The 11,329-nt window shown below is 41.1% G+C and overlaps 1 long non-coding RNA gene across 1 annotated transcript; it reads right to left on the reverse strand.

Moving 5' to 3' along the window:
* Positions 1 to 460: 460 nt before the first annotated feature.
* On the reverse strand, positions 461 to 4,718 carry LOC142160319 (uncharacterized). Its single transcript, XR_012693152.1, has 4 exons — positions 4,677 to 4,718; positions 3,216 to 3,277; positions 2,994 to 3,087; positions 461 to 2,754 (listed from the first exon to the last, which is right to left on the reverse strand). It is a non-coding gene; the product is annotated as an uncharacterized LOC142160319 (long non-coding RNA).
* Between the last annotated feature and the right edge of the window lie 6,611 nt (positions 4,719 to 11,329).

Below are 11,329 nucleotides of genomic sequence, written 5' to 3' on the forward strand. Positions count from 1 at the left end.
CAAAAAACCTAAAAGACCCTTTTAATTCTTAATATCTAGGTGGCCAGACTTTTTCCAGCACTGAATTATAATATCTGGATCCATTACAGTAGAGCTTTACGAGCTTTACGACTTGAAAATAAATCGATAATACTTGAGAAATCGCAATTTCTGGCCAAGCTAGCCTCTATTGATAGCAGACCTAAATCATTTAAACGATTCTGAGTCATTGTTGATCTTAAAACATCTTTTATTCTTGAGAGACAACTGAAAGAGCGTTCAGCTTGAGCCACTGTTACGGGTATGGTGCAGAACAACCTTAAGGCAACAACAATATTCGGAAACAGGCGTTCAAGCTTCTGGTGCTTCAATTTGTTTAGGAGTTTGATAGGTGAAAGAGATTCTTCTCCTAAATTTGATTTGTATATTGATTTAAGGTGTATTAGCTCATCACAAATAGTTTGGGTAACATCATCTTCGTATCTTTTTGGAAGCTGGTTTGCCTTTTCTCTAACTTCTTCATCCTCTACCTCAGGAAAGAGCCATAAAATACTGAATAAAGAATTTATGGCTTTTGCTGCATCAAATCTTGTTGTCATATTGCCTATGACGCTGTCCAAAAGAATGTGAAATACTTTGCACTTGAACATCTCTTCTGGGGTTGAATTAGAGAAAGATTCTTCAGTTGATGATTCATCAAAAAATCTTCTCCTTTTTCTTTGACGTCTTTGCTGAAAAGATCTAAACTCAGTTGGTATATTTAAATTTTCAGCAACCAGTCTGGATTCATTTAAGAGAGCTTGCCAATTATTTCTAATTGCTTTTAATTCATCTACCAGACTGGAAAGATTTTCAACTTCTTTATCAATTGTGGTATTTCGTGCTTGCAAAACTGTGCTTCTGTAATTTATAGCTGTAAGGACTTTTAGCCAAATAGATGCCATCAAAACACAATCAAAAGAATCCAAATATATGCTTACAGAATCAAGATCTGTTCGAATTTCTGATGTTAGGTTAAGTTCCAACACTGACTCAATTGCCTTTTGGATCCCAGGAAGTCTTTCAGCAAAGGGTTTGACACTCTCTACCCTTGCAGACCAACGTGTATTTGACATGGAGTGGAGTGAAGCACCGATGTTTGCTTTCAAAATTTCCCACCTCTGAGGACTGCCACTGAATATATTATACAGCTTTTGTACAATGCCAAAAAATGTCACAACCTCAGGACAACATTCTGCTGCATGGACACCACACAGATTTAAACTGTGACAGGCACAAGGAGAAAAAATAGCCAGAGAATTTACTTGTAAAATTCGAGCTTGGACACCTTTGTATGCTCCACTCATGTTAGAACCATTGTCATAGCCTTGTCCACGACAATCATTTATTGGAATATTACGTTTTTGAAGCGTTTCCAGAATTAAATCTGCAATAGCTTCCCCTGTTTTTTTATTGCAGTTGACAAATTCCAAAAATCGTTCTAAAACTTGATATTCATTGTTTACGACAAGAACATAACGCAAAATGAAGGTAGTTTGTTCCATGTGTGCTGAGTCTGGTGTTGCATCTACAATAATAGAAAAATACTTTGCATTTTCTCTCTCCTTTAAAATGCAGTTAAACACATATTCGGCACAACATGATATGAATTCATTTTGAATTTCTGCTGACAAGTAATGTACTTGTAATCTTTTTTTCTCCATTTGTGCCTGTTTTACTTTTTTCAAATGCTCTGCAAGCAAAGGGTCGTAGTGGCTTACAACTTCTAACATTCCTAGAAAATTGCCATTTCTTGGATGTCCAATTAGGTTGCTTGATCCTCTAAAAGCCAGTCCACGTTCTGCAAGAAACAGAACTACATCCAGAAATCTTCGCAATAAGGCTTTCCAAACCTCGGTTTCATTCTGGATTTTGTGCCATAATAAACTATCAACTGTCATGTTTTTTTCAAGATTGGTTTGCAAATCTCGCCAGTCTACATAACATGTACGATGGTTATTACTATTTTCATGGTCAGGTATTTTATTGTACAGTTTTTTATAACCTTTCGAAGGTCCCCAACCGATTTCTGTTGTCAAAACTGAACGATGTGTTACTGGGAGCTTGCTGAATAAAAAACAGGGAAAGCAGAACAAAGCTTGCTTACTCTTACTCCAAACTAACCAGTCGCGAGGATATTTTTCTTTGTTTGGTAAGTGAAAATTTAATATATAAAAAGGAAATTGGCTGCCATGTTTATCAGGTGGGAAAAAGGTTGGGTGTGGTTCTGGTCCCTGTCGTACGGCATCTTCTATTTGGGCCACTGAGAAACCTGGTTGCAGAAGGCCTATATCACATTTCAATAGCTGCCTGTTGCTATCTAATTCGATATCAGATGCCCCCTCTGAGTAAGCTGTGGAACAAACCTCAGTAACATCACCTTTACGTGCAGAAGTTAAGTGTGCAGAACTTGTATGTGGTTCTGAAATCAGTGTAGTGTCTGTGCCAGAAGCACATGTTAGCATACTACTTGAACCACTAACATCATCATCATCATCATCATCATCAAGAACAATAACAGTTAGATTTTCATTAACTTCATCAATTCCACTTGTTATTGTTGAAGATCCAGCCACCTCCTTCTGACCTTCATGCTCAGACAAATGAGAGGAAACAGTAAATCCTACACTTTCAAGAGTTCTCCGACCTTCACTGGTCCTTTTGTCTTTTGCTTTTTTTTCTTTACGTTTCTGGGCGCCAGATTTATGATGATACAAATCCATGGCGAAGCTTCCCCTAAAATGAATATATATAAATATATATATTAGGGGTATGTAGGAGGAATTGCTGCTTAGTTTCTGTCTGCCACATCAAGACTTGGACGTACCTTGGTAGCTACATGGAAGCTAAATGGCGTCTTAACTAATTGCAGTATACACATGATAATGGAAGAAGCAGTCACGGGTTTGGATTAGATCTCTAAGTATACCTCTAAGCAATGCAAATACCTTATAGTTTATAAGAAAACAGCTTACCTTGTTTGTGGTTGAGATCAAGTTGCTCCAGGCTTCACCGTTTCCCCCTGAGGTCACCGAGCTGTGCTCTTCCTTGTAGTGGTGGATGTCAATTCTACCCGGACAAAAGAATTTGCATTTTTGGCATATTTAAGCACATACATATACAAAGACACAGTTGCGCCTTATTCATCTGCGTGCTGTATCTTGTGTGTATAAAGGTCTGTGCATGCTCTATCCTACCTGTTATTACAGCTTCCGCAGTCTGCTGCTGGTTTCTTGTCCGGTCACTGCAATGTTGCGGTCTGTTTGGAAAATGTATTGGTACATGAAATATGGAAAAGCAGAGCAATAACTGAACACAGTACATAACACAGACCACGGAGTATATGGGGGCAATTATGTGTGACATAAAATGAACCGGGAACATTACTGTGGCATAATAGGAAATGTGGCACTTGCGTGTCATAAAATGAGCTGGGGGCATTACTGTGGCATAATATGAACTGGGGGCACTTCTGTGTATCAGAATATGAATTGGGGGCATTTTGAAAACATAATGTGGATGTCCTCCTACAGTCTGCATATAACCATTTTATCATCATCATTTATTTATATAGCGCCAGACCCCCCCACATTGCAAAATGTTGTATTAGATCCCCAAACATCCTATCTCCAGCCGACAAACACAGAATTACAATACAGGCCAATCTTTAGTATGTGCTAAATCAGTGTACTGCCTTTCTTGTGCGAAATCTCTTACGATACTGGATGAGACTGGGATCTCTAGTGACTCTTTGCAAATATTATTCTACATCTTATATATTTTGCAAAAATAATAATAATCATCACACTAATTACTACCACAACTAATAATATCATGTTATTTTGTTAACAATATGTTATCTAACAGTACAGACACACCAACTGCCCATTATTTCATGTGGCATTAAGCAAAAGTCCAATGCTGCCAAAAAGAGGCACCCTGTCCTAATATATACAATTTATAGCAATATTGTGGCGATAAAGAGGATTTCAGGTTTCTCTTAACGTCCCTTGAACAAATATCAGCTGATGATGAAAGTGTTTTAGTTTACTAGAAGTAGGTAACCTGTGGCGATCCAGCAGTTGTGGAACTACAAGTCCCAGGATGCCAGGACTTGCAGATCTATTACAACTAGAGGGGCAGAGGTTTGTAAGCTTCTGTTATTTAGACCCTCTCCACTCTATCTGTTTAATGAATTTTCCTTTCTGAAAATTGACACTGACAATAAGGGGACTATATAATACTGTTTATTCAATATGAACTTCTTCTGCTCGTGTTGGGGTTGGAATCTCATTAGCCGGGTGGGCACTTAAAGGACAGTAAATCAATGTCAGAGAAACAGAGCAACCCGTGTAAAGAAATAAACACAAAGGGTAACAGTAAAAATAGAGAGGTCGGTCGGGCCATTGTTTAAACATCTAAGGATGTTAGCCTGAGGGTGATATCGATGCCAGCCTTCTCACTCTCTATAAGTGTCACTCTTTCTCTTTATACAACTCTCTTTGTGTGTGTGCAGGTAAAGCCCTCAAGCACTTATCTCTTTGTGTTGCTTTGTCCCGGCAGTGAAAGGGTGCTGTCTGTGGAATGTGGATTGGACATAGTATGAAGGATGACCCCACAGCTCTGGACAATAAGTTTGTTAACCGTATTGTACTTACAAACAACGTTCCCTGCTGCCTGCAGCCTGCACTGAAGACAGCCCTATGACTACCGGCGTGGTCACAGGCTGTAAACAAGTAGTTCCACAAAGTCACGCGAGAGCACAGCTAGGCACTCTCGCGTGACATCACCGCATTGGCTGATTGGATTGGGCCCCCCCCCCCCGGAACATCCAAAAAAAATTTTGAAGAAGAGAAAAGTATAGAAAAAAAAATAAAAAATAATTATAAATAAAAAAAAAAAGTGCAGCCCCGGGCCCCCTGGAATACCCGGGCCCGGGTAAATAGTACCCGCTCCCCCCCCCTCTCGGCGGCCCTGGGTCCTGTGCCGTGTCCTGTTCAGTCCAGTGGTGCTGTGTCCTGTGCTCTGTGCTTCTAAGGGCATAGTTATTTCCCCATTATTCCCAAGTTTTTAAAAAATAAAAAAAAAGTAAAAAAAAATAAAAAATTAAAAAAAAAAAAAATATATATAATAATTATAACCAAATTTGCAAAACCAATCCAGCAGTATAAGTCCATTGGTACTGCAATATTACCAAGTTCACACATTCTGCAGTATCAGTCCAGTGGTGCTGTGTCCTGTGCTCTGTCCTGCTGAGTTCCGTAGTGCTGCTGGGTCCTGTGCCGTGTCCTGTTCAGTCCAGTGGTGCTGTGTCCTGTGCTCTGTGCTTCTAAGGGCATAGTTATTTCCCCACTATTCCCAAGTTTTTTAAAAATAAAAAAAAAGTAAAAAAAAATAAAAAATTTAAAAAAAAAAAAATATATAATAATTATAACCAAATTTGCAAAACCAATCCAGCAGTATAAGTCCATTGGTACTGCAATATTACCAAGTTCACACATTCTGCAGTATCTTGTGCTACATATAATGGAGACCAAAAATTTGGAGGATAAAGTAGGGAAAGATCAAGACCCACTTCCTCCTAATGCTGAAGCTGCTGCCACTAGTCATGACATAGACGATGAAATGCCATCAACGTCGTCTTCCAAGCCCGATGCCCAATCTCGTAGTACCGGGCATGTAAAATCCAAAAAGCCCAAGTTAAGAAAAAGTAGCAAAAAGAGAAACTTTAAATCATCTGAGGAGAAACGTAAAGTTGCCAATATGCCATTTACGACACGGAGTGGCAAGGAACGGCTTAGGCCCTGGCCCGTGTTCATGACTAGTGGTTCAGCTTCACCCACGGATCTTAGCCCTCCTCCTCCTCCCCCCCCCCTACAAAAAATTGAAGAGAGTTATGCTGTCAGCAACAAAACAGCAAACAACTCTGCCTTCTAAAGAGAAATTATCACAAATCCACAAGGCGAGTCCAAGGATGTTGGTGGTTGTCAAGCCTGACCTTCCCATCACTGTACGGGAAGAGGTGGCTCGGGAGGAGGCTATTGATGATGTAGCTGGCGCTGTGGAGGAACTTGATGATGAGGATGGTGATGTGGTTATTGTAAATGAGGCACCAGGGGGGGAAACAGCTGATGTCCATGGGATGAAAAAGCCCATCGTCATACCTGGTCAGAAGACCAAAAAATGCACCTCTTCGGTCTGGAGTTATTTTTATCCAAATCCAGACAACCAATGTAACTGCAATGTTGGTGTTAGACGTGCGCCCGGTGTCCGCCATCAGTGGAGTGGGATTTAGAGGGTTGATGGAGGTATTGTGTCCCCGGTACCAAATCCCCTCGAGATTCCACTTCACTAGGCAGGCGATACCAAAAATGTACAGAGAAGTACGATCAAGTGTCCTCAGTGCTCTTAAAAATGCGGTTGTACCCACTGTCCACTTAACCACGGACATGTGGACAAGTGGTTCTGGGCAAACGAAGGACTATATGACTGTGACAGCCCACTGGGTAGATGCATCCCCTTCCGCAGCAACAGCAACAGCTGCATCAGTAGCAGCATCTACAAAATGGCTGCTCATGCAAAGGCAGGCAACATTGTGCATTACAGGCTTTAATAAGAGGCACAACGCTGACAACATATTAGAGAAAATGAGGGAAATTATCTCCCAGTGGCTTACCCCACTTAGACTCTCATGGGGATTTGTGGTGTCAGACAATGCCAGTAACATTGTGCGGGCATTAAATATGGGCAATTTCCAGCACGTCCCATGTTTTGCCCACACCATTAATTTGGTGGTGCAGCATTACCTCAAGAGTGACAGGGGTGTGCAGGAGATGCTTGCGGTGGCGCGCAAAATTGCTGGACACTTTCGGCATTCAGCCAGTGCCTACCGCAGACTAGAGGCACATCAAAAAAGCATGAACCTGCCCTGCTATCACCTCAAACAAGAGGTTGTGACGCGCTGGAACTCCACCCTCTATATGCTGCATAGGATGGAGGAGCAGCAAAAGGCCATTCAGGCCTACACAGCCACCTACGACATAGGCAAAGGAGTGGGGATGCGCCTCAGTCAAGCGCAGTGGAGACTGATTTCCGTGTTGTGCAAGGTTCTGCAGCCATTTGAACTTGCCACACGAGAAGTCAGTTCCGACACTGCCAGCTTGAGTCAGGTCATTCCCCTGATCAGGCTGTTGCAGAAGCAGCTGGAGAAAGTGAGGGAGGAGCTGGTAAGCCATTGCGATTACACCAAGCATGTAGCTCTTGTGGATGTAGCCCTTCGTACGCTTTGCCAGGATCCGAGGGTGGTCACTCTTTTAAAGTCAGAGGAATACATTCTGGCCACCGTGCTCGATCCTCGGTTTAAAGCGTATGTTGTGTCTCTGTTTCCGGCGGACACAAGTCTACAGCGGTGCAAAGACCTGCTGGTCAGGAGATTGTCCTCTGAAGAGGACCGTGACATGCCAACAGCTCCACCCTCATTTTCTTCCACATCTATGGCTGCGAGGAAAAAGCTCAGTTTTCCCAAAAGAGGCACTGGCGGGGATGCTGATAACATCTGGTCCGGACTGAAGGACCTGCCAACCATTGCAGACATGTCTACTCTCGCTGCATTGGATGCTGTCACAATAGAAAAAATTGTGGATGATTACTTTGCTGACACCATCCAAGTAGACATGTCAGACAGTCCATATTGTTACTGGCAGGAAAAAAAGGCAGTTTGGAAGCCCCTGTACAAACTGGCTCTATTTTACCTGAGTTGTCCCCCCTCCAGTGTGTACTCGGAAAGAGTTTTTAGTGCAGCGGGGAACCTGGTCAGTGAGCGGCGAAGGAGGTTGCTTCCTCACAACGTTGAAAAAATGATGTTTATAAAAATGAATAATCAATTCCTCAATGAAGTACAGCACTGCCCTCCAGATACTACAGAGGGACCTGTGGTTGTGGAGTCCAGCGGGGACGAATTGATAATGTGTGATGAGGAGGAAGTACACACTGTAGGGGGAGAGGAATCAGAGGTTGAGGATGAGGACGACATCTTGCCTCAGTAGAGCCTGTTTAGTCTGTACAGGGAGAGATGAATAGCTTTTTTGGTGTGGGGGCCCAAACAAACCAATCATTTCAGCCAAAGTTGTTTGGTAGGCCCTGTTGCTGAAATGATTGGTTTGTTAAAGTGTGCATGTCCTATTTAAACAACATAAGGGTGGGTGTGAGGGCCCAAGGACAATTCCATCTTGGACCTTTTTTTTTTGCATTATATGACCAATCAACAGTCGTTTGCCATGTTCAAAAAGTAAAACCAAATTTAAAAAAATACAAGAAATTAAACCAAAAGTAAAATGCTGTGTCATAATTTAAAACAAGAGGTATTGACGTGCTCTAAAACTACTGTATTGTTGTTTATATTTTATAAACACTACACTTGAAAGCTTGAGTCTTTCAATAAAAAAGTAACTGTCCATTGCACGAATATTTGCAACAGGGACAATTTTAGGGTTAAGAAAGTCAACTAATAACACTTTGACGCTGTCTGTCTTTATAAACACTACACTTGGAAGTTGGAGGAGGTATTGTGGCCCCGGCACCAAATTTACTACCGGGGCCACTCCACTGTGCAGTCCATATTTAGGTGTATCAGATATTAAACAACGGTGACAGTTGATGCCCAATTTTTTAATTATATTGTGGCCTCGGTACCAAATTGTGTACCGGGGCCACCACACTACGCAGTCCATACCCTTTTTTGGTGGAATTCTGACACGTGGAGGGTTTTTTAATTATATTGTGGCCTCGGTACCAAATTGTGTACCGGGGCCACCACACTACGCAGTCCAGATACTTGTTTGGTGGAATTCTGACACGTGGAGGGTTTTATTATTATTATATTGTGTGGACCACTCTATCTATACCACACTACAACTCTATACCACTCTATTTCATACTTTAATTCTATTTCATAATTTAATTCTATTTCATACTTTAATTCTATTTCATACTTTAATTCTATTACTAATTACCATAAAGAGGAACAAAATAAACCAATTTTACCAAAAGTATAATATGACTTAGACTTACAAACACTACACTTGAAAGATCGTGCCTTTAAATGAAAAAGTCAGTCTTCATTGCACGACTATGTGCAACAGGGACAGTTTTTTGGGTTTACAAAGTCAAACAATAACACTTTGACCCTGTCTGTCTGGGATCTCAATGACGAATTGTCTGTACCATGTTTGGAGGAGGTATTGTGGCCCCGGTATCAAATTGGGTACCGGGGCCACCCCACTATGCAGTCCAGATACTTGTTTGGTGGAATTCTGACACGTGGAGGGTTTTATTATTATTATATTGTGTGGACCACTCTATCTATACCACACTACAACTCTATACCACTCTATTTCATACTTTAATTCTATTTCATACTTTAATTCTATTTCATACTTTAATTCTATTTCATACTTTAATTCTATTACTAATTACCATAAAGAGGAACAAAATAAACCAATTTTACCAAAAGTATAATATGACTTAGACTTACAAACACTACACTTGAAAGATCGTGCCTTTAAATGAAAAAGTCAGTCTTCATTGCACGACTATGTGCAACAGGGACAGTTTTTTGGGTTTACAAAGTCAAACAATAACACTTTGACCCTGTCTGTCTGGGATCTCAATGACGAATTGTCTGTACCATGTTTGGAGGAGGTATTGTGGCCCCGGTATCAAATTGGGTACCGGGGCCACCCCACTATGCAGTCCAGATACTTGTTTGGTGGAATTCTGACACGTGGAGGGTTTTTTAAATATATTGTGGCCTCGGTACCAAATTGTGTACCGGGGCCACCACACTACGCAGTCAAGATAGATAGATGCGTATCATAGATAAAGTACATTCAGTGGTGTGGGGCAAATTGAAAAATATTCAAAATGCACTGACATTATCAAAAACAAGAGGTTGTCACACGCTAAAACTCCAACATGTATATGATGGAGAGGATGGAGGAGCAGCCGTATGTGTAGTGTAATGCAGATCTGTTGAAGGTTTTTTATATATTTTATTGTGGTGCCCAGTGCCCACTCCTCTACGCAGTCCAGGTACATTTATTGGTGCGATTCATAAAAGTTCAGGGTTTTTAAGATATTGTGGTGACCCACTCCTCTACGCAGTCCAGGTACATTTATTGGTGCGATTCATAAAAGTTCTGGGTTTTTAAGATATTGTGGTGACCCACTCCTCTACGCAGTCCAGGTACATTTATTGGTGCGAATCATAAAAGTTCAGGGTTTTTAATATATATTGTGGTGACTCACTCCTCTAGGCAGTCCAGGTACAATTATTGGTGCGAATCATAAAAGTTCAGGGTTTTTAAGATATTGTGGTGACCCACTCCTCTACGCAGTCCAGGTACATTTATTGGTGCGAATCATAAAAGTTCAGGGTTTTTAATATATATTGTGGTGACCCACTCCTCTACGCAGTCCAGGTACATTTATTGGTGCGATTCATAAAAGTTCTGGGTTTTTAAGATATTGTGGTGACCCACTCCTCTACGCAGTCCAGGTACATTTATTGGTGCGAATCATAAAAGTTCAGGGTTTTTAATATATATTGTGGTGACCCACTCCTCTAGGCAGTCCAGGTACAATTATTGGTGCGAATCATAAAAGTTCAGGGTTTTTAAGATATTGTGGTGACCCACTCCTCTACGCAGTCCAGGTACAATTATTGGTGCGAATCATAAAAGTTCAGGGTTTTTAAGATATTGTGGTGACCCACTCCTCTACGCAGTCCAGGTACATTTATTGGTGCGAATCATAAAAGTTCAGGGTTTTTAATATATATTGTGGTGACTCACTCCTCTAGGCAGTCCAGGTACAATTATTGGTGCGAATCATAAAAGTTCAGGGTTTTTAAGATATTGTGGTGACCCACTCCTCTACGCAGTCCAGGTACATTTATTGGTGCGAATCATAAAAGTTCAGGGTTTTTAATATATATTGTGGTGACCCACTCCTCTACGCAGTCCAGGTACATTTATTGGTGCGATTCATAAAAGTTCTGGGTTTTTAAGATATTGTGGTGACCCACTCCTCTACGCAGTCCAGGTACATTTATTGGTGCGAATCATAAAAGTTCAGGGTTTTTAATATATATTGTGGTGACCCACTCCTCTAGGCAGTCCAGGTACAATTATTGGTGCGAATCATAAAAGTTCAGGGTTTTTAAGATATTGTGGTGACCCACTCCTCTACGCAGTCCAGGTACATTTATTGGTGCGAATTATAAAAGTTCAGGGTTTTTAATATATATTGTGGT

This window comes from Mixophyes fleayi, chromosome 6 (genome assembly GCF_038048845.1).
Source record: "Mixophyes fleayi isolate aMixFle1 chromosome 6, aMixFle1.hap1, whole genome shotgun sequence".
NCBI classification, from domain to species: Eukaryota; Metazoa; Chordata; class Amphibia; order Anura; family Limnodynastidae; genus Mixophyes; species Mixophyes fleayi.